Raw genomic sequence first — 24,256 nt, forward strand, 5'->3', positions numbered from 1 at the left:
CAGTTTATTGACCCCATCGTGTGTCACTGTGACTTCAATTTAATAACTATCCCCACCATGAATTTGTAGATACTTGAATATCATCTGGTACAATTGTGGCTATATTCTTGTTTGCTGTGCTTATTCACTCAACATTCAATTACACATTAGGACTGGCTCACGTTTCCGTAGCTTTAGAATCTGGCGGTGTCCACACGGTCCGGTCCTCCACTCCGGAGCAGTAGAGCGGAGTGGAGGACCAATTTTTTGGGTTTGTGTTAAGGCACTTATTTTCTGTCTACAACAAGTGGACACCATTTTACAGTAATGCCTGTCTTGATGGAGACAACGTAGGGGGTAACAAAACCAAGTTAGCAACCTAGACTGGTGGAAAGTAAAGAGAAAAAGTAAAAGTACCACCCAAAATGTAATTTCACAGATGTGATGATGCTTCTGCTGAACATCCCTAACAGTTTGACCAGTTGTTCCTAATGGTTACCCAGCATTTAAGAGTTTTGACAGAGTTTATATAGGGTATTATCAGAAGGGAGCATTCACACTGCAATTCTAGTACCCTTAATTGGTCTCCTTGCCTTAAATGCTTGAGGGGGTAGTTCTCCTTTCACCATTTTGCCCATATCCTGGCTAGTGGTAGCATGTATTTAGTTTTTAATGGTTTTTGCTGTACACTAGAAGTGCTTTCTAGCTTGCTTATTTAAATTCAGTCCAGTGGCCTGTAGGAAGCAGGAGCCCTTTGTGTTCAATTAATGTAAATAGTTGAAAACATTTTATGTATTTCTTTTACAATGTCTGATGGGAAAACAGAGCTTCCCACCACTACATGAGTGTGTTTCATATGGTTTCCAGTAGGAACTGTGCATTTGTTTGGACGACATAGATGCTGGGATGATGCCAGACTGATTGTATGCACCCCCTCAGGATATGTTGACCTTTAGACCAATTAATTCACAGTGCCACTATAAGTCCCCATAAACCTAGTGAAGTAACAAATGGTTTGGGCAACCTCAGAACATGTCAACCCTGATTCTCCCCTCCCCAGGAATCGTGGTAGCAGATCTAGAACCTTTTTGTTTAGTCACTTGCGCTTTCAGTGAGATATTCAAGAAATCCACAAAGGGGTGTTTTGAATATTTATTGAACCATAATTATTCTTGTATAAAATATATGCGCTGCAATAATCAATAGGCTGAAGCAGATAAAAGTGATTAGCAATATAAGGACAATGAAGAGAATGAATAATTCCACCATCGTGCTAAAACACTGTATATATGCTAGCATATAATTACTGGGTATAGTGTACCTCTACTATGCGTTCGGTAATCTAGTTGCCTAGGGTAAGTGTTCTGCCAAGAATCCCCTACTGTATGAACTAACCCCCCATTACCTGAAGGCAAGGTATTTAGCTCCCTGTCTTGGTCACAAGTTGGACATCCCTCCTCGTAGAGGGAAAACAGGAACCAGCTGAGCTGAAACCTCGACACAGTGATGACCTCGCTATAACAGCAGAGTGCTCCTCTAATTTGAGCACGGAAATATATGTGTATTTATAACAATCGTGTTGATGCTTCAACTGAGCTGACATTGTTTATTGTCTCTTTGATAGCAATGTAGCCCCATGGACGAAATAACAAACAACATTTGCACAATGTGTATCAAGGCCTTGTACAAAATGTTCAAGGTGACGTGATGGTGTACTTACAAAGTGGTTATGTAAGCAACGTGGTTTCAGAGAAATTAATCCTGCACTGTTACGCAAGCAAATGCTTCCCCGGATGCTTGTTTCTGGTCCAGGGAAGACCTGGCTTGACAGTTCGGGCTGGACTGTACCCATAAGGAACAGGGTCAAGACTGATTTGTATATGACAGGATCTGAACTGTGGTGGTGAAGTGAGCTAAAGAACGATGATGGATTCAACCCAGATCTGTGACTAGGGTGAGTGTCTGAAAAGTTTCAGTCCATCCATCATCTCTTTGTGTTTGCTTTGTTCACCCTAAGTTGGCGGTGAATGCCCAGATGTGGGTCCCTGCTCACTTTGCCACTATATTCAAGCTAGCCTGGCTGATGAGGGGTGTTACCCTGAAACTGGTCCCAGGATGCTTGTTTCACGTCCAGGGAAGACCAGGCTTGGCAGTTCAGGCTGAACTGTTCCTATAAGGAATCCACTAGAAAGTTTATACTGATATCCTCCCAGATAAAGTAGTATTCCTTAAGGGAAAAGATTTACTTTTCTTAAAATAACCCTTACCCACCAAAAGGCCCCTTGGTGGCATGCTTCATCATCGGGTTCTTCCCGCCCCGCTGCGGGACGGGGCGTGCTGCAACCAACGGAGATGTGGGAACACTTTCTGAAAGGTGTGCGCTATAGTATAAAAAATAGGAGTGGAAGGGTCAGTGAGATAGTGAAAAAAAATTCTAAAAAATACCTGGCCACAAGGGACCTAAACTTTATTCAATCCTGTGGCTGGTATTATTAAAAAGGGGTTGTGGGAGGTGCACAATATAATGTATCTGTTACTCCTGGTCTACATGTTTCAAGCCTTCCCCTTCGGCTTTTCCTCAGGACCAAGTATATGTGATCCCCCAATACCACTCCTGAATAATGGCTGATGTTTTTTTCTATGCCTATTCATGGTCCCTTGCTCACTTTGCCACTGAATTCAAGCTAGCCTGGCTGATGAGGGGTGTTACCCTGAACTGGGGTGGCGAAGTAAGCTAAAGAACGATGATGGATTCAACCCAGATCTGTGACTGGGGGTGAATGTCTGAAAAGTTTCAGCACTCCATCCATCATCTCCTTGTGTTTGCTTTGTTTGCCCTAAGTTGGCAGGGTATGCCTAGACATGGGTCCCTTGCTCACTTTGCCACTGAATTCATGCTAGCCTGGCTGATGAGGGGTGTTACCCCGAAACCGGTCCCAGGATGCTTTTTTCTGGTCCAGGGAAGACATGGCTTGGCAGTTCGGGCTGGAATGTTCCCATAAGGAACAGGGTCAAGGCTGATTTGCATATGGCTGGGTCTGAACTGGGGTGGCAAAGTGAGCTAAAGAACAATGATGGATTCAACCCAGACCTGTGACTGGGGGTGAGTGTCTGAAAAGTTTCAACACTCCGTCCATCATCTCCTTGTGTTTGCTACGCAAGCAAATGTGTGTCAAAAGTCATTGTGTCGAAGAGAAGGCAACTTAAGAAATGTGTACGTGTAAAGATGGCAGTGTTACTTCCCGGGCCTAACTGAGCTACATGACAAGTGTACCTACCATTTGTCACATAAGCACCAACCCCACTGGGAGGGCCCACTGGACAACACACTGTTAATTTGTTTCTAAAGGTTCAATATTCATGGTTTACACAATGTCTGTTTAATAAGTCTGTAAAGGGTGGTAATACTTGTGACTCCCCGAGGTTCTCTTTATGTAGAGAGCAGTGGCTTCTGGCACTAAATATAGTGGTCACGGAGTGAATTGTCATGAAGGCATGCAACCAAATGCCATGAAGGCAGAGCGACAAAGTATTTTACATGGTTACGTGCACATAACGTAAAGAAATATTTTTTAAAATACCAACTCCACTGTATATTTTTGAAGTAGAGAAGATGTGAAAAGACGAGCCTGAGTGGTTGGAACTTAAGATTTTTTAGATTCATTGGCACTGAGTGACAGTGAGCAGCTGCCCAACTGCCTCAGCCTATGAATAAACCTTGATCCCAGCCCAGCATTTTGAAGAGCTACATAGGTTCAGACCTGTGTTGATCCTGCACATGTAACTATGTGCCACCCCTTTCCTCAAGACTAAGATTATGCCTGTTGCTGCACTGAAGCTCTTCTGGCCCTCCCTACCTCTAGATTTGTTAGCCTGGAAGTTCCCAGTCACTCTCCTGGCCTGTCAATGGTTTCCCTTTCCCGTACTCTTTAACCTTGGCATGCGCTGTCATCAGCGTCAATGGATAGTGTATGGAAGAAGTATCCCAGACCCACACTTGGACACTTTCTTGACTGTGCCCTGTTTGAGTAGAGATCTAGTACCACTAAGACTCTTGGGTTACTTAAGTTATCTGGTATCCTATTAACTATAATTCAACAAACAGACTGTGCTTTGGGTTAGCTCCTTGCTCAAGATTAAATGGTTTTCTTGTCTATCTCAGTTTCCTGCTCCTTATTCGGTCTTTCCCGTATATTCATTTGTTTCCCCCTTTGTTTTTTTCACATGAATTCTGATTAGAGTTGTAACTTTCACTGCTGATGTGATGGGACTTCTTTTTTAGATGTGCTCCATCGTTCTGTGGGAGTGCATCACTTCCCCCGCTCTGTCTCTTTTTTCAGTCTCCACTCTGCATGTCAATTGCTCTTCCACCCTTCCCAACACTTGCTTGTTCATCATTATTTTTTGGGGAATGCTGCTCATTTCAGGGGCCAGCAGCTGCACACTGCTGTTCGGCCACTCGCTTATCAGCTCCCGCATTCATCCTCCCTACCTCCTGCTATGCAGTTTTTATTACAGTTTTTTTATTTCTTGTTCCAAGGGGTGACAGCTGTACTTGTAACTTGGACACTTGCTTTCTCCTCAGTGAGCAGCATCTAACTCATACTTTATTTTTTTAATTTACTATTCTGAGATTGTCATCTTGTGTCAATATATTCAAAATCAAGTAAAAATATGGTTGCTGGGTATGCAGGTGCATTCAAGGTGACCATTTTTGATTTTTCTTTTGCTATAAGTAAAATTATTCAAAGATGGACGGTGCACTTGCATGCACACATGCGGAGACAAGCAAAGGAAAATCATAAAAAAATGGTCACAGCATGCACGCATAAGCAGTAGTCATCTTAAATTATTCTATTTCTGTTTACAAATAATTATACAAGATGGCTGCAACACCTGCATTCATACGTAAGCGATGTAAGAATGTGGATTATTATTTTGGGTGGTTAGTTGCCAAGCTCAAAGAATAATAATAATATCTTTTCGGGGACAACCTTTAAAGTCACTAAATTAACCCAAGCTCACTCCATGGTAGCTATGGCATAACTTAAGGCAATGTTGAAAGTACCAAACAATAGTAAAGTAAAAACACCAAGTGACAGAAATCCCAAACCGAATTAGAAAAATTGAGTAAATGTAATAAACAAAATGACACATAAATGACTATAATCAAATTAGAGGAACCAAAGATACATATTTTTTTAAATTTTTAAGTAAAAGTAGCACCAAAAATCCCTAACCACCAATGAAAGTCTATGTAAGTGGTAGATCGAGAACTACCTGTGATTTGAGGTTGACTGTAATTTAGCCCGTGTTGGAAACACCAAGTGGATTGGTTCTAGTAAAAGTCTGAAAGTCAAAAGGTTAAAAAAAACTTTCTAAGTGGCACTTGAGAATGAGACTGTCACTTTTTGAGATGAAAAATCCTCCCAGAGCAGGATGCCGTTGAATTGTAGCCACCAATATGGAACCAGAGGCTGAATACTCAAGGCAAGTTGGCCTTGTAGGCTCTCTGGACCTTTGGAGATTTCTCACTGAAAAGTTTCTAAATCTTGACACAGAATAGAACTTAGTTGTTCTTTTAGAAGTGCAGGTAGCTTAGAGTGAGACAAAGGTGAAATTCATTTGGATGCTGTGGAACTGCCGGTCCTGCTGAAGCCTTTGAGTAAAAGTTTTCTAAAGTTTCCAAACTTTCTTTTGGTTCCCAAACCAAAGGAATACATTTCTAAGAAACGAAGAACCTCGGGGAAGACACTTTATATTCTCAAGGTATGAGGCAAAGGCCAGCAGCAATGTCCAATCCAGGTCCAGCTGAGCATTTCAGAAAAAAGGCTTCTTGCTGCTCGTTGTGTACCTGTAGCTAGATAGGAAGTCAACCAACTGACCCTTGGAGTCCATTTCTTGTCCTAGGTACAAATGGAGGGAAGGTACGGTCCTTCAGGGCTCCTCTCAGGTCACAAACAGCAGGTCCACTCCTCTTTTGATCATCCGCAATTCCAGAAAGTGTTCTAAGGAGGGTGCCTTGACATTTATGCCTGGCACCAGCCAGTGTGTGGGCATGATTACTGAGCACTCCCTAAACAATGGGGTAAATGTTCCAAGGACAACCCTACCCACTCTGCAGTTCCTGTACGGTCTAACACAAACAATCCCATAGTGCCCCACACTTCAAAACCCAAGATAAAGAAACTCCTCTCTCCTTGTGCAGAGCCCATGTACATGCGTGGCCAGGGTTATGACCTGTCCCCTCTTCTGTGGTCACTCAAAACTCATTCTGTAGGTAGCTTTCCTCTTGCTGGGCCTGGTGCCCGCCTGACTAGGGAGACAAAGGCTGGGGCCTTTTAAGATCTCTTCTAAAACTTTCTTTTGACAGAGCAGCCCCCCTGCTTCAAAGTGAATTAAGTTCCTGTGCCCTCCCCAAATGGTCTTCATGCCAGTAGAAAAAAAAAACTCACAACTTCGGGGCTATTGTCCCTTCTTTGGGAGAAGTTTTCACACTTCTTTCTCACGTCGTTCTGGCTAAGTGCAGCCAGGAAGGCAGTGGCTAGAGAACTACTGCAGATAAGTCTCTAGCAGTTCAGGCAGGGTAAAGGTAACATTTTAAAAGTAAAATTTCTAACATAATTAAGGAAAATCAACTTCACCATTAGATTGGATCTTTATTAAATATAAAAATAAGTCTTTGAAAGGAGTTTGTAGCTGGTACAGGGAAAATGTAATAGATTTGTATTTTACTGCTCCAGAGTTTACACTGTTCATATTCTTTGTTAGTCTTTGCAGTGAAATTGTGATACCGAATAGCATTTTCACTATTACTGTTTTGGCGGAAGAATTTCGGTACTGATTTAATACATCACCACGGTGTTCGTGATCAATGACAATCAACAGTACATACTGAAAGTAAGCAAGATAAGTAGATTTGCAACTGTATTTCATTGTGATATTTTGTTACTTAATCCAATTTGAGTGATTCAAAAAGTTTGGGTACTATTTTAACCATGCATATATTTATATACCTAGTTTAGGAAATCTGCCTTCTCTGCATAGTCACTCTGCCTTTTATTGGACCCTATTTTTGCTGCTATTATGCAAACATTGTGCGTGCTCTATCCCTAAAACGGTACTATAAAGTTGGTTTCAACAAATTGATTGAGTTTAACTTTCTAGTAAGGCATTGAAAGTTAGTGTAGATATTGCACAAATGGCATGGAAGTTAATAGTAAAATGGGGCAGCAGTTTGTATTTACATTACCCAAATGTATGACAAACATGTATGGCTTCCAGAAGTGATATTGCTCTTCAGTTTGGCTGCAGTTTAAAAAGACTACAGTGACACATTGTGGGTAAAAGTGCATTTGAAATGTAGAAAAGCCTATTTTAATATATTGGCTAAACCACCACCAAAGGTTTGCCTTGTAGACTCACAGGGCTAGGTGCTTAATGTGTAAAAATGTGGCATACTACACAACAAGAATAACTTGCTCTCACAGTGAATAATAATAACTCAAAGCTGTTTTCGCTGTGTAAGTAAAAAGTAAAAAACTTAATTTTTTAGGAGCAGGTCTAGTATCAAGTAATTGTTTTCAGTTTCTGCCTGGGAAACACTAGAGTTATTGAATAATTGAGAAGAAACCTGCCGTTATCTGTTCTCAACTAAGACTCACGGTGGCATCTACCACGTTCTTAATTCCAGAATTTATAGCCAGCATGGGAACCCTAAATTTACTGTTTTTCACACATTTCCCTTCATTGGAAATGCTGCCACATGGCTAGTCCGGATGTGTACTAAATATTAGGTGCTCACACACCTATCCTGGTGATGATCTCGATTACATGGGATCGAAACTCCATCGACCACAGAACAGCCTAACTCCTTATTTGATTATATAACAAAAAATGCCTAAGCGAATTTAGCTTTTGTTGTTTAAGTTGATGCATGTTTTACAGTTTTTTCACTCACCACGGTACATTTTTTCACTTATTTGTGAGTACTGGATCATGATATTTATAGAATTGTTTTTAGAGTCATATGATACTGCTCCCGCCATGCCATAGCAAACTTTTGCTTCGCTTCATGGAAGAGATAGCAGGAAACCTGCTCTCGCTTTTATGAAGTGAACCAGAATTGCTTTTGGGCATAGGGAGCTGCATGCTAGCAGCTCCCTTTGTCCAAAAGCAATGCCAGTTCTCGCAGGTGGGAAGCCCACAGGGACCGTGGGGACATTGAGGCTCCCCCACGGTGCCCAACGAGAGGACATGCCCCGGGGGATGGGGTCCCCTGGGCCAAAAATGGCCCAGGAGGGGGGCTACTCGGCCCGCTCCCTTTTTATAAAGATATGGATGCAAAATGGGGTCCCCGGTGCTGAAAACGGCCTGGGGAGAGGGTCGCAAGGCCCCCCTCCTTTGAAAGAAAGATAAATAAAATGGTCGGGAGAAAAAAGAAAATGGTGTTGCCCTGGGAGATGCGGTCCCCGGGGCCGAACCAGCCCTGTGGAACTGGGGGACATAATTTCTTTTTTTTTTCTCTGGTGGTAGGAGTCGCGACCCTATTGCGGCTCTCAGCGCGGCCCCCCTAGTTTAATGTAACAGTGGAATCGCGGATCCATTTTAAATAAACAATGAAATACTATCTAATTCAGAAGGTAGTGTTATAGTTTTAGTTAAAAGATATTCTCTCACTGACGGCTTAATCAGCTCCCTATCTTCCCTGAGTGTTGTAACATACTTAGAAAACCGGTCCTTAACCAAGTCCTTATTCTGCATAGATATTTTAGAAAGGTTAGTAAAAAGGTCTGCACATACTATTCCCTCGAGAGTCTCCTTCACGTACTTTAGCCATGGGATATTAAGCCCCCGATCGCGGGCGAGGCAGTCTACTATGACCTGCCTACTGAATGTCGCCTCCGTGTTTGCCCAAATTCTAACCCAGCAGACTAGGGGTTTACCTCCCAACCTGTCCCTACTGTAGCAAGCGCCAAGCTCTTCATGGACAATATGGGATTTCGTGCTCTGAGGCACTTTGAGCAAATGCCGAAAATACTTATTTTCCTCAATTTGTAGTTGCTTCGCATTAATAAAACCCCATACCTCACTTCCATATAGCTCTTTGGCGCAACACATGGAGCTATAAAATCTCAAAATTTGCTCAGGTGACCATCGACCTAACCTTTGTGCAAAATTTATGATCGACCCAGAGCAACTAGTTAAAGTGCGACATTTCTCCTCTAGTAAATTTGTAAAATTAAGACAGCCATCAAATAAAATCCCCAGATACGAAAAAGAGTGCACCTTTCCCAGTCGATGTAAACCAATGGAATAATTGTACATTTTACTTGTTTTTTTGCCCACTTCCATAACATATGATTTTGACAGATTGGGAGACAAATCTAAATTCTCCATAAAAGAAACAAAGCCTTCTATTAAAATCTGCAGCCCTTTGGAGGTGCGGGCAAGGAGGACCGTGTCGTCCGCGTAAAGCAGAACGGGGATCCCTCGAGAGCCAATCCTGGGTGTATCAACCTTTAAAGTGTTAAGTGCCTGGTCAAGTCTATTTATATACAGTGTAAACAAAAATGGGGCCAGAATGCAGCCCTGTCTGACCCCACTAGAGCATAAGAAGGGTTCTGTGGTGCTTCCCTCCTGATTATATCTGACCGTGGCATTCAAGTGCAAAGATTTTAAAATATTAATGAGTCCCGGTTCCACACCAAGGTCACCCATGATTGCCCATAATTTCCCTTGGTTGACTCGGTCAAAGGCCGCCATCAAGTCCAGAAATGCCAGGTACACACTCGCTTGACTGGCAATAGTGTACTTGGCTGCGAGTAGATATAAATTGAGACATTGATCGGTGGTTGACTTCCCTGGCCTAAAGCCAAATTGGGTGTCTGTTATAATATGCTGAACCTCAGCCCAGTCCATTAGCCAGCTGAGGATAACCCGCCCTAAAACCTTTGCTGACACGTTGATTAGGGAAATTGGTCGATAACAAAATGGGCTATCTTTGTTACCTTTTTTGAAAATGGGAAGAATCGTGGCCGTGGACCATGATGGCGGCATTACTGTATCAACTGCTGCATTAATAACTCTAGTCAGAATGGGCGCCCAGAGATCGACCTTACTCCAAAAAAGGTCGGGTGGAATCCCATCGGGACCTGGGGCCTTGTTTCGGGTCAAACCTTCAATCCCTACCTTGATCTCACCCAAAGAGAATCTTATCGGGGTAATATCCCGTTCCCCCCTATTATCCTCCGACTGAGCCTTATCTGTGCAGTGATTGTAAAGCCCATAAATATACTCACGCCATTGCGCCGGCAAGATATTGTTAGCTAACCTGGGTTTATTTGCCTCTTGGAAACAAGGATTGTTTATAACTTTCCAAAAGGCAGTTGTGTCCTTTAACTCCATCGCCTCCCTCAAATCCTCCCAGGCTTGCTGTTGTAATTTTGTTTTACGGCCTTTGACGGCTAACTTATAGTTTGTCCTGCAAAGGGTCGCCCTACCCTTGTCTCTTGGGGAAGATTTTAGAGCGACTTTCAGCTCTCCCGAAGCACGAGAACATTGTTGGTCAAACCACCTTGGGTCGTCCGATCTGGCTCTGTGTGATGTAGATCTGAGCAGACCGTCAATTAATTGAGCGACACCCTCAAAGGCCCTGACTAGTTCAACCCCCTCCACATCAGGGTCTGAACAGCTCGAAATGACCTGTTCACCGTCTTTCAGTAGTGCTCTGTAAAAAGCTTCACCGTTGACCTGTGACCATCTCAGCCTCCTGCCTTGATCTGTGGCACATACCATCCCCCCAACACTAGGTGGTTTCTTATAAAGGTTTAACTCAACAAGGGACAGAACAAGAGGATTATGGTCACTAAAAATACTCAAACAAATTCTAAAACCCGACACCTAGTTTTTTAATGATACGGAGACAAAGATGAAATCAATAAATGAAACACATCCTCTGCCTTTGAATGTGGGGTGGATCGTTTTGTCCTTTCCAACTTCAACCAGATCCATGGTATGTGTGAGGGCGTGTGTATTTAATAGCTTACATATTACCCTTCCCTCCTTAGTGTGTTCCATATGCGGGCCCTCTTCCAATGTACACAATGACCAATCCCCACAATTAACTCTCAAATTTGGACATAGGTGACAATTAAAGTCGCCAGCTAAAACCAAGTGGGGCGCCAGCGCCCCTCGCTCCTGTATGTGAGTGAGCCTGCTATCCAGCTCATGCAAGCTTACAGTGCCCTGACCCGGTGACGTTGTGTTATAAAAATTTATGAAAATTAACTTGTGATCCTTATTATAGAACCTAAGCCCCTGAATAATATCTGAGTCCCAATCCAAGTCAATCCATCTGCCCAGTAGCCTGAGATCAACATATATGACCAGTCCTCCCCTTGCTCTCCCTGATGGTGCCTTGCGAGCCGGTACAAAATAGGTTTTATAACCCTCTAAATTGAAGGTGCTATTCTCTACTTCCCATGTTTCCTGTAAGCAGATAATTTGAAATTTCCTTATATAAAATACCAAATCTTCATTCTTGAATTTGGTGGATAAACCTGCTATGTTCCAGGAAACTATTTTAAATTCTCTCTCATTTTGCCTATCTGAGCTAACCAATATCAGGTGGGTTTGGGGCCCGTAGTCTTCCATATTTGGGTCGTTAAACTCTTGTGTTCGAGCTGCTTGAGAATCTGAACTAGTTGGGCTTACTACTCCCCTAATTGTGCTCACCACTTCTGTCCCTCCCGAATCTAAAATGATGACTTTGCTTACATGGGGATGGACACCCTTAACTGCCCCAGTCAGTCGATATCGTTTAAATCTCTAGCATTACTGAGGGGGGCATAAGAGTTGTATGTTGGGACTATAAAGCCTCCCCATGCACTCCCACCAAGTGCCCCCTGTGTTCATGCTGGTTATTCAGGTTCATCATGTGTCTATAAAAGAAGCCCAGTGGGAGCATTTTAATATTTGAGCCCCCCTCATCTTGATAGAGACCCTTACTCTGAGTGAGCAACTTGCGCGCGAGCTCGGGGTACCGTAAAGTCACAATCAAACAGTCCCCAGGGAAAACTTTCCTGGTACTACCAATCCAAGACACCCTCCTGGCCATCAGGATGTGCATATGGTCGGTAATATTAAACCCTGCGTTCCTACACACCCAGTGTGCTGCCTTGTTAATCAACTTTAAGGTGCATTCTTCTCTGTCACTCATACAAGCTGTAACGCCCGTCAAGACCACAGTATATGGGCATAAGGCGGGGGGTAGATCTAAAACCGTCAGATCTGTAGTACCCCAGGTACTTTGAGTTGGCGACTCCCTAGAGTGTTCATGTGTAGTGGCTCTACCCACTATATTAGTAGGGGCTGTTTGTTGTACTAAGGTATTGCCTGCGGTCCCCGCCCTCAAGTCCCTATGTCCCCTAGTAGTAATACTTGTGCTATTTCTGTTTCCTGCCGGGGGAACTGGGTATGACACTCTACTACCCACATCCTGTGTGCCTGTGGACTGTTCGTTGACCCTGTTCCCCCCCCCCCCTCCCCCACTGCTACAGCGGGTACAACTGGGGATTTGGGAACTTCCAATTCCCCTCGAGGGCTAGATACATACCGGCTAACCTCATTGACGGGTGCACTAATCTGGGCCAAGAGTATCGACAATTTTTCCTCTATTGACCTTAATTTGCCTAGTAGGGGCCCCAGAAGAACAGTTATCAACGTTTCTACTCTTTTCCAGTACTCAAGATCAACCCCCAGCTCTGCACTAACACCTTCACTGCTGTAGGACGTTTGATTGGCTACTAAACCTACTATATCAGGGGGCCTAGTTACTTGGGTCTCTGGTCTGAGCTTTTGTTTCTGTTTTTGTGTTAAATTAAAAGACGCCCCACCCCTGGTTCGCTTTGCTGGCGGCTCATCGCTATTTGAGGGCTTCGTGGTGCTAACACTGCAAAGTTTGGAGGCCCTTTTCGAATGGGTAATAACCTCCCCCCTGCCTAAACTTGATATGGTTGCATTACTTGTGGTAGGCGGGATCAGCGTTGTAGCCCCAGCCCTAACAGAGAGCCCAAATCAATATCCCCTACATCGTTCTGGAGAGGGCCACTACAAACAGTCTATGGCTCTGTAGGTTCTTGCAACGGAGTGGTGACGGGGGTGGCGAGACAATGGGGATGACTCTTTCCCTGTTGTTGTTACTACCAAGTGCGGCAGAACACGAATAGTCCGCGTCGTTAGGAGATTTAGTCATAGCTAAACCGCCCATAGATGAACGTTTTTGGGCCACAAGGCTGTCCAGGGAAAGTCTTTTTTCCGTAAGCTGGATCTGATGAACCAACAGTGATTCCGCTCTGATCAAAAAAGCATCCAGAGTCCCCGTAACCCCATAGCCTACCAGAGAGCCCGTGGCCTTGCGCTTACTCATTCTGCGCTCAGTTTACACTTAAGCACGGAAGTACCACAAAACAGTACCTTGTTTGTCCACCCTGCGTCCAACTCCGTGATTACCTTGATTACCTTAGCGCCAAGATGTCAAGGGGGTGGCCCAGCCCTGCCACGTCCTGTCACGGACGGGCGCAGACTTACATTCATTTGTGTGCAAAAAGAGAGGGAAAGTTTTCCATTACTAGTTTTACCTTGTTCAGAGTGGTGCACCACATTTTCATATTCTGCAATAGTATTTCAGAAGTGAGTTACATATATGTAAGGTGTGTTATGTATTGCGTAGGAGTGCTTCAGTGTTTGTAATGATATTTTTAACTTCGTAATGCATTTATAAAGCTTGCAAACCATTAGAGAAATGTGATGTTTGAAATATGTTATCAAATGTACAAATGTGTATTGGAGTTTGTTTTATTGTACTGAAATGAAGATTGACATAGGTTGTACATACTAATATGTGTGCTTCCTGAGTCTGTAATGAAAGTACCAGAGAAAAGTGAGGTTTAGAATATGATGGCAGATGTATTAAACTGTATCCCAGACTATATAACACTGTTCCCATGTGCCTTGTATTATGAGCAGAAAGGAATATACACACTTTGATGCAGATACTACTCTTGCAGTCATCCAGGCCCCCGGCACTGCCCATGAATTCATCCAATAATTCAAGCACTATCCTTGCACTCAACCATTCACTCAGGCACTATGCATGGTCACATTCTATCACCAAGGTACTACACATGCACTTTTTCATTCTCTCTGGCAATACCCATGCACTGATGCAGTCACCCAAGCACTTTTCATGCACTCATACAATCACTAAACCACTACCCATGCACTGATTTAATTACTCAGGCACCATTCTTCTTCTTTCTGTATTTCTCTTGCCTCTTTCTGCACCTCTGTTGCTTCTTTCTGCACTCCTCTTCCCGCACCTCTGTTGATTCTTTCTGCATTTCTCGTGCCTCTTTCTGCACCCATCTTGCCTCTTTCAGCACCTCCCTTGTCGCTTTGTGCACCTCTGTTGCTTCTTTCTGCACTTCTCTTGCTTCTTACTCCACATTTCCTGCTTCTTTCTCCACATTTCTTGCTTCTTTCTGCACCCCTCTTGCCTCTTTCTGCTCCCTCTTCCCTCTTTCTGCTCCCTCTTCCCAAATTTCTCCACTTCTCTTGCCTTTTTCTGTATCTCTCTTGCCTCTTTCTGCATCTGTCTTGTCTTTTTCTGCACCTGTCTTGCCTCTTACTGCACCTCTGTTACTTCTTTCTGCACTTCTCTTGCTTCTTTCTGCACCTCTCTTACAAAATACATTCTGAGCAGTTGGTGAATAGTGAAGCTGCACGTTAAAAGTGATGTTTAAGACATGTTGGCAGAGGGATTACCGATTAGGCTACTTCATAGGAGTCTGTGGAAAGGCACACTCGACGAAGGCCATATAAATTTAGGTGTGTGCTTGAAATGGGAAGTCTAGTCTGTCAAGTTTAAAGTTCTGCGTGCTCTTGTGACTGAGGTATGTGTCTACTTGTACATGTATTCTTACATGTGTTATGCATCTGAAGATGCTAGCGTAAAAAGCTGGTAGCTTCGCCTACAGGTGGATAAATCTTCTTAGTTCTGCTCTGTCAATTGGTCGCACAAGTAGACATGTTTTACATATGTAGGTGTTATAGAGCCCCTCAAATAGAATATTCACAACCCAAGTGCACTGTTTTATGAGTAGAAAGGAATACATACACTTGCTTGTACACAAATTTAGAGAGCATGTGGTCTGAAACACAGGTATTCAACTATTTGTATGTTTCTTTTTATGTATCATGCTACTAGCAAAAGGTACAGAAACACTCATGCATGCCTTCAGGAATATGGTGAGACTTACAGCAGTGATATGGGAAGGATTGTTGTTTTAAATTTTGCTTGGCCCAACATTCAGAGTCATCGGTGAGTAGTGAAGCTGCACGACAGAATTAAGGTTTAAGACATGTTGCCAGAGGGATTAGCGATTAGGCTACTTCATATGTGTATGTGGAAATGTACACACGAAGTAGGCCATATAAATGTAGGTGTCTGCTTGAAATGGGAAGTGCAGTCTGTTAAATTTTATGGTCTGGCTGCTCTCGTGACTGAGGTATGCGTCTACCTGTACATGTATTGTCGTATGTGTTATGCATCTGAAGATGCTACCTGAAAAAGCTGGTAGCTTCTCTTACAGGTGGAGAAATCTTCTCAGTGCACCTTTCTTCCTTTTTCTGCATCTTTCTTCCTCTTTCTAGAGTTCTCTTGCTTCTTTCTGTACTTCTGTTGCCTCTTTCTGCACCTCTTTTTTTCTTTTTTAAACTTTTTTTTATTAAACAGTTGTCAGTATCAATATACAGCATCCCAATAGGCAATATTCGTTAATACATCATCATCCCTGTACTACACAATCTGAAAGAAACATGTTAATTAGATTCCTTACCTTAGAATATCCCCAGGCGTCAGGCTGGATCCAGAAAGATTTTTCGTCAGCAGTACCCTTGCGCGTCGGTAGACGTTGTCTGCGACTCCCCGTCCGTCGTCGTGATCGCCGGGATGACGTTGTCGGAGTACTTCGATGCCGCCCTTGCGCGCTGACATCAGTTCTTCTTTTTCCCGCGCCAGTAAGCGCAGATCTGGGAAGAGCATACCCTTAGTCACTTTTTGACTAACTTTTTGGAAACTTTTGTCTCCCTTTTCGAGTTGACTTTGACTCCTAGTGCCGGTAGGGATGCCCGGGTTCAAGCCGTGTGACGCCTGTCACCGACTGATGTCAGTTACCAACCCCCACCATAGGTGTCTCTACTGCCTTGGGGCCGACCATGATGACAAGTCATGCCCCGACTGCCGGGCCTTGAGCTCGAAGGCTAGGCGGGAGTGGTTCCGCAAGCTCCTCGAGATCCGGCAGTCGGCTCCGCACCGCTCGAGGTCCCGGTCGAGGAGGAGGTCGAGGGACCGGTCGCGGAGCCGAAGTCATCACCGCTCGTCGGGTTCGAAGTCCTCGCATTTAGGTAAGTCGAGGCACAGTAAGAAGAAGTGGAAGAAGCGACACCGCTCTTCTGACTCCCCTCGCTGATCGCGCAACTCGGCCGAGGGTTCGGGTGGCACCACCCGCGCGGCTCCGCCAGAGCCACAGGAGTCGCGTTCGGCCCCATACCCTCCGGTCCCTGGGCCTCATGCGACTCCGGGCGAGATTCGGGACTTCCTCGTGGCCATGAGGAGTCTCGCTCCGCCGTCGAGGCCTGCCGGCGCCTCCGGGCCCCGCAGCTCTGACTGGGGGGCCTAGTGAGATGGCGGCTTCGGCGCCGTCCTCGACTTAGGTCCCAACGCATTCAGGTCCCCGTGGGATCCAGGCCTGGATCCCTGTCGACGCCGGTTGACCTTACGACCCCTCCCCCGGCGCTGTCTTCGGACGACGCAGTCCCTAGTTTCAGTCCAGGTCCGGCGTCGGAACGGCGCTGCCCGGCGCCGTCTCCGGCGCGATGGATGAGCATTTCATTTATAACCCGGCTCCATCCTTTCTGCCTGTATACCAGGAGACGGATGAAGGGGAGGACTGGGAGGGGTCTGAGGACCCTCTGGCACAGCAGTGCCAGTGAAGTCAGGACTGGGTAGACGAGCTGGGGGATGTCAGTGGTCTCAACACTTCGCCTGACACTGGCTTCATCTCTCCTCCTTCCGTGGCTACGGAGGAGGTTGCGACTTATTCTGTGGTGCTGTGCAGGGCTACCGAGGCCCTTCACCTGGAGCTCCCTGCAGCGGCCGTGAGGACTAACCTCCTCACTGAGGTGCTTCAACCGCCAGTAAGCTCTTCAGAGCCTCTACTGCAGTTCAATGAGGTCCTCACCGACGTTCTGATGGGCACCTGGTCCAAGCCCTCCACAGTCTCTCCTGTGGATCGGAACGTGGCCCGGCGCCACCGCCCTGCTCCGGGCGACCCCAGCTTTCTTTCGGTACACCCCACCCCTGAGAGTCTGGTTATCCAGGCCTTTACATTCCAGACCGCCTTCCCGTCCGCTCCTCCGGATCGGGAATCCAAAAGGTTGGAGCAGGTTGGGAAGAAACTGTTTTCCTCCCTCAGTTTGGGGTTGCGGTCCATTAATACCGCATGCCTTTTGGACCGTTATACCCACTCCTTGTGGGCTACGGTGGTGGACGTGCCGCCCCAGTGTCCGGAGGAGGCCAGGACACGGCTCGCCCAGGCTCTTGCTGAGGGGCGGGATGCAGCATGGTACTCCATTCGATGTGGACTTGACACCACGGACTCGCTGGGCAGAGCGATTGCGACGACTGTGGTGATTCGTCGTCACGCGTGGCTGAGGTCCACAAATTTTTCAGGGGATGTCCAGAGCACCCTCATGGACATGCCCTTTGATGGGCGTCGCCTTTTTGGAGACAAAGTGGATAGTGCGCTGGAGCGCTTTAAGGACTCCAGGGCTACGGCCAAGTCCTTGGGCCTCTCGGACCCGCGCCCGCAATCTTCCGCTTTTCGCCCCTTTCGTGGCCAATGAAGGGGCGCCCCCGCACGTTCGTCCAGCCACAGGCCGCAGAACCAACCTCAACGCGGTCGCGGACGTGGATTCCGCCGTGGCGGAGCAGGGGGACAGAGAGCCGGACAGTCCACATCTACTCCCGCAGCATCTGCCTCAAAGCCTTCCTAGTCCGAGCTTTCAGGCCCATTCCACGCCAGTGGGAGGCAGAGTTCGCCATCACCTGCTCCACTGGCGTACCATCCCGTCGGACAGGTGGGTGCTGCAAATCGTCTGAAGGGACTACTCCCTCCCGTTCGAGGCGACCCCTCCAGCCATGCCACCGCAGTACTACCGCATGTCGGGGGATCACTTGCTACTTCTGCAGGAGGAAGTTACGGCCCTCTTGGCCAAGTGGGCCATCGAGCGCGTTCCTGGCCCAAAAGTAGGACGGGGTTGTTACTCCCACTACTTTCTGGTTCCCAAGAAGGGCAAGGGGGGCCTATGCCCTATCTTGGACCTCAGGAGCGTCAACGCCTTCCGCCGGAAGGAGAAGTTCAAGATGCTCACTTTAGCTCAGGTTCTGGTTGCCCTAGACCCTGGAGACTGGCTGGTAGCGTTGGACTTGCAAGACGCATATTTCCACATCCCCTTCCTGCCGGCCCACCGGCGTTACCTGCGGTTCACGGTAGGCCACGAGCACTTTCAGTTTACCGTGCTCCCCTTCGGCCTCACCAGTGCCCCTCAGGTGTTTATGAAAGTGATGGCGGTGGTCGCAGCTCATCTGCGCAGATTAGGGGTTCCAGTCTTCCCCTATCTCGATGACTGGTTGTTGAAGGCGGGCTCGCCCCAGGCAGTCATCTCCCACCTCCAGACTACGGCCGACCTCCTGCATTTGCTGGGGTTCTCCATCAACGTGCCGAAGTCACATCTGAGTCCCTCCCAGAAGCTCCTTTTCCACGGAGCGGTTCTGGACTCGGTGCAGTTCGGGTTTATCCTCCCGAACAGCGGGTTCAGGATATTCAGGTTCTGATTCCGATCTTTCAGCCTTTATCCCGAGTTTCGGTCAGGATGGTCCTACGGCTGCTGGGTCTGATGGCCTCCTGCATCCTGCTGGTACATCACGCCAGGTGGCGGATGCGGGCTTTGCAGTGGGACCTGAAGTTCCAGTGGGCTCAACATTGGGGCGACCTGTCCGACCACGTCCTGATCTCAGAGGGCACTGCGAGACAGTTGCAGTGGTGGCTCATGGACCATGATTGGGTCTGCCGCAGATCCCTCTCCCTACCCCAACCGGAATTCGTAGTGGTGACAGATGCGTCCCTCCTGGGATGGGGGGGGCCACATGGGAGAGGCAGAGATCAGAGGCCTCTGGTCTCCGGCGGAGTCCCGGCTCCATATCAACCTATTGGAGCTGCGGGCGATCTGGCTTGCACTGAAGGCATTCCTTCCCTCTGTCCAGGGAAGTGTAGTGCAGGTGTTCACGGACAACACCACCGCCATGTGGTATTGCAACAAACTGGGCGGGGTGGGGTCGTGGACCCTTTGTCAGGAGGCTCTGTGCCTCTGGATATGGCTGGAACATCAGGGCATCACCCTGGTGGTTCAACACCTGGCGGGTTCTCTGAACGCCAGGGCGGACGAACTCAGCTGCCGGTGCATGATGGATAATGAATGGTGTCTGAACTCGGACGTGGCGCAAGGCCTCTTTCGGCAATGGGGAGAGCCTTGGTTAGACCTATTCGCCACCGAAGAGAACGTGCAATGTCATCAGTTCTGCGCGTTGGAATTTCCAAGGCGGTACTCGCTCGGAGACGCTTTTCGTCGTGAGTGGAGTTGCGGTCTGTTTTCCGCCTTTCCGCCTATACCACTTCTGCACAAAGTGCTGAAGAAGATCAGGCGCGACCGGGTCCGAGTCATCCTTGTGGTCCCGGATTGGGCACGAAGATACTGGTATCCCGAGCTACTCAGTCTGTCAATCGATCCCCCGATTCGACTGCCTCTTCAGGAGGACCTTCTGTCGCAGCAACAGGGGACGGTCCTCCACCCGAACCTGTCCAGCCTCCACCACTATGCGTGGAGATTGAGCGGCGGCAGCTGATGCCATTTGACTTGCCTCCTGAAGTCTGTGATGTCATTCTGGGAGCCAGGCGTCCCTCCACTAAAACGGTATACGCCTGCAGGTGGAACAAATTTGTGGCATGGTGCACAGCAAAGGCTGTGGATCCCCTTTCCGCCCCTCTTTCTGAGGTTCTCCTCTTTCTTCTTTCCCTGGCCCAGCAGGGCTCTGCTCTGGGCACCATCAAGGGATATCTTTCAGCTGTCTCTGCCTTTTTACAGCTTACTGATCAGCCTTCTCTTTTCAAGTCCCCTGTTGTAAATAGATTCTTAAAAGGCATTACTCACATGTTTCCTCCTGTCCCCTTCGTAATGCCTCAGTGGGACTTGAATCTGGTGTTAACCTATCTGATGTGCGCTCCTTTTGAGCCACTTCATAACTGTCCTCTTCGTCTTCCGACTCTAAAGACTGCTTTCCTGGTTGCCATCACCTCTGCCAGAAGAGTGAGTGAGCGCCAGGCTCTTTCTTCTAAACCTCCTTTCCTCTCTGTTCATACGGACAAGGTTGTTCTGAGGACTCCCCCTTCTTTTCTTCCTAAGGTGGTTACTGCCTTTCACATCAGGCAGTCTGTTACCTTGCCCACCTTCTTTCCGCCTCCGCATCCCTCGAAAGAGGAAGAGAGGCTCCACCGTCTGGACCCAAAACGTGCGCTCTCCTTCTATCTGGACCGCACCAAACAGTTCCGGGTGGACGACCAACTCTTTGTTGGCTACGTGGGTGCTAAGAGGGGGTGGGCAGTGCACAAGTGGACCATCTCTCGGTGGGTCGTTTTGTGCATTAAGGCCTGTTATTCTTTGGCTAAGAAGAATCCTCCTGTGGGGCTGAGGGCCCATTCCACTCGGGCCACAGCGGCTACTACTGCCTTGGGACGGGGAGTCCCTCTGCAGGACATTTGTCAGGCAGCAACGTGTGCCTCGCTGCACACGTTTGCTAAGCATTACTGCCTGGACAGCCAAGTCCGGAGAGACGGCTTCTTTGGCCGTTCTGTTCTCCAGGACTTCCTGGTGTGATCTTTGTTCGCAGACCCACCACCGGGGTTGGTATTGCTGGGGTATCTATTCTAAGGTAAGGCATCTAACTAACGTGTTTCTTTCAGATGAACAAGTTACTTACCTTCGGTAACAATATATCTGTAAGAAACATTAGTTAGTTAGATTCCTTACCGCCCCACCCATCCTCCCCGTTCTGCGAACTGATATCTAGGGTTAAGGTCATCCCTTTCAGGGCCCTAGTTTCATGGCACCAGTGTCAGTTTCTTGCATGACTCTGCGTTCCTGGCGCAGAAAGCTATGTACAGAACTGACGTCTAAGTACTCCGACGCCGTCATCCCGGCGATCACGACGCCGACCACGTACGCGGAGTCGCAGACGATGCCTTCCGACGCGCAAGGGTACTGCTGATGAAAAATCTTTCCGGATCCTGCCTGACGCCTGGGGATATTCTAAGGTAAGGAATCTAACTAACTAATGTTTCTTACAGATATATCGTTACCGAAGGTAAGTAACTTGTTCTTCTGTAACATATAAATGTTTGTAACATAGTCAATTGTTCAGTCAGGTTCCCAGCACGAGACACTCCCTGCCCACCACCCCCTCCCGTTCTGAGCATTCAGGTATCTCCCAGTTGCCCCTGTATACTTCCTATTGCTGCCACACTTTTTCCCATTTCTTGGGGCATTCCCTGCTTTCATATACTGTTTTTTCAGCCGCACAGCACCAGTCCATATCCCTCTTCCATCGTATCACTGTCGGCGGTTGCAATTCTCCCCAGGCCCTGCAATATTTCTTTTGGCCACCATTGCAGCCACTAGCAGCCAGGTTTGTTGGTATTTAGGCCACGTCTGTTCCCCCGATATACATAACACATGCTACCTGGCATCGATAGGAAATTCCTGTCCCGCGACTTCCAACAATATCTGCATCACCCCCACCAATACCGCTGTATGAGCGTGTATTCCCATATAATATGAAAGAAGGTACCCCTCTGATTACACCCCCTCTGACAATTTTCCGTGTGTATACGCCCCTGCTTGAACATGAGCACACTGGTGGAGTAAGACCTGTGTAGGATTCTCAGTTGGACAAGCCTGAACCTTGCCCTGGTTGCCACCTCTCTAGTGCTTTGCACCACCTCCCCCCAGTCATCGTCGTCCAGCAGACCCACATCAGATTCCCAGGTCTCCCTTAGCTTTACGAGGAGGTTATTAACAATCTTCTTATAGGTGCATGATAGTGCTTTTTCCGGGATTGGATCCAATATTAATCTGTCCTCAAGCGGGCTGTATTCGGGTATCTGCTCCCTCTCCTTGAGGTGCCTGCCCAGTGTGTGTTTCATCTGTAAGTACTTGTAATGTTCTGTATCCGCGAATTGATATTCTTTCTGTAGTTCGGGGAATGTGAGCATGGCCTGTCTCTGCCACAGATCTCCTAGGCGCACTATTTCTATCAGTTTCCATTTACAGAAACTATGTAGTCTGCCTACTTCCTGAAGTATATCGCTGTCCCATAAGGGGGTCTGTTCTGTCAGTCTATTAGCCCAACCCAAAAATTGATTGGCTTTCGTCCACACATTTACTACTATCTGTGTATGGGATGGCATGCCTTCTTTCTTCCCCTGAAAATATAGCGTTCTTAGGTATCCTCAGGCACTCTGTATGCCGGGTTATTCATATCCATAAACACCCAGTCATTGATTACCATTAGGTGTGAGGCCCAGTAGTACTTTTGTAGATCTGGAATGGCCAGACAACCCTCATAAACTCCTTTCTGTAACGTGGCTAATGCAATTCTCGCACCCCCACCATCCCACAGTAGTGTTCTTAATTCACTATCCACATCTTTAAAGAATTTGTCAGTTATCGGTGAAGGGGTGTTTTGCACAACATATAGTATACGTGGTAACAACATCATCTTGAAGAGTACAGCTCTTCCCATAAGAGATATCGGCAGTTTTCTTCAGTGGGCGACGTCTCTCCGTAAGCGTTTCAGTTGTGGTTGTAAATTCCCTGACAGAAATCTCTCGTCTGTTTTGGCTATTTGTATACCCAAATATTTGAAACTATCTTTAACCTGCAACTTATTGTCAGCACTGAGTATTGGAGGTGGTCCGTCTGATAGCATGTACAGGAGTGACTTATCCCAGTTCATCTGGTATACCGAGTACCCTTCAAAGAGCTTAAAAATCTGCAGTAGCCGGTCTATTGTGAAACTTGGTCTCGTCGCGTATAGAAGGACATCGTCCGCGTATAGCGATATCCTCTCCTCCTAATGTCCCCCCTGTAGATGCCGGTGATTACCGGGTCCCGGTGCCTTCCCTGCCTGTAGTTCTTGTATGGCTCCTACTATTTCCTCAGTGGTTATATCCCTATCAATACTGTCTCTGTCTTCCTCCGACAGTACCGGTAGCCTCATTTCCTCTAGTAGTTCACAACAATCTGTGGCTGATCTAGCTGAGTTGGACTCATATAGTTCCTCATAGTAATTTGCAAAAATCTGAGTCATATCCTCTCCAGTAGAGTATGCCTGACTGCTTTTGTTGCCTATTTCTGCCACCCAGCTCCTTTCCCTGTCTCTCTTTTCTAACCAGGCAATCATCTTGTTGGCTTTGTCTCCCAGGTCGTATATTCGTCTTTGTGTAGCGAGCGCAGCCGATCTTGCGGCATTATTCGCCATGTCCTGCAGTTTCTGCCTCTTAAGTTCTAATCGATGCGCAAATTCGTTGTCATTTCTCTCACCCTCCTGGTAGGTAGCCTCCATTTCCATTGTTGTCGCCTCTAGTTTATCCCATTGCAGTCTCTTTTCTTTATTATTACCTCCTATGCAGGCCTGAACATGACCCCTCATGACTGCTTTAAATGCCTCCTACAAGGTACATGCCTCCTCAACTGTCCCCTCATTTGCCTGGAAATAGAGTTGTGCCCGTTCCCTGACTTTTTGAGTATTTTCTTTGTTCTTAAAGAACCATGAATTCAGCGTGGGTTGCAGGGCATAAGTTCGAATCGGTTCGCTCACCATTACTTCTACTGGCGAGTGGTCCGAAATATCCTGTGGACCAATTCTAGCATTAGAGAACCATGTCTCTTCACCTCTGTGTATCAGAATATGGTCAAGTCTAGAGTAACTACAGTGTGCGGCTGAGTAAAAGGTGTATGGCGAGTGTTCGGTTATGCAGTTGCCTAAGGTCTGTCAGACCCATCGCTTCAACGAATGCGCTGAGTGGTTACGCCCCCTCTG

General features: G+C 46.9%; 1 protein-coding gene across 9 annotated transcripts in view; it reads left to right on the forward strand.

Annotated features, from left to right (window-relative positions):
* Positions 1 to 24,256, forward strand: part of PAM (peptidylglycine alpha-amidating monooxygenase) — a 1,234,044-nt gene that overhangs the window by 1,132,598 nt on the left and 77,190 nt on the right. The gene's annotated exons all lie outside the window — the stretch shown is intronic.

Source organism: Triturus cristatus, chromosome 2_1, assembly GCF_964204655.1.
Source record: "Triturus cristatus chromosome 2_1, aTriCri1.1, whole genome shotgun sequence".
In the NCBI taxonomy this organism is placed as follows: Eukaryota; Metazoa; Chordata; class Amphibia; order Caudata; family Salamandridae; genus Triturus; species Triturus cristatus.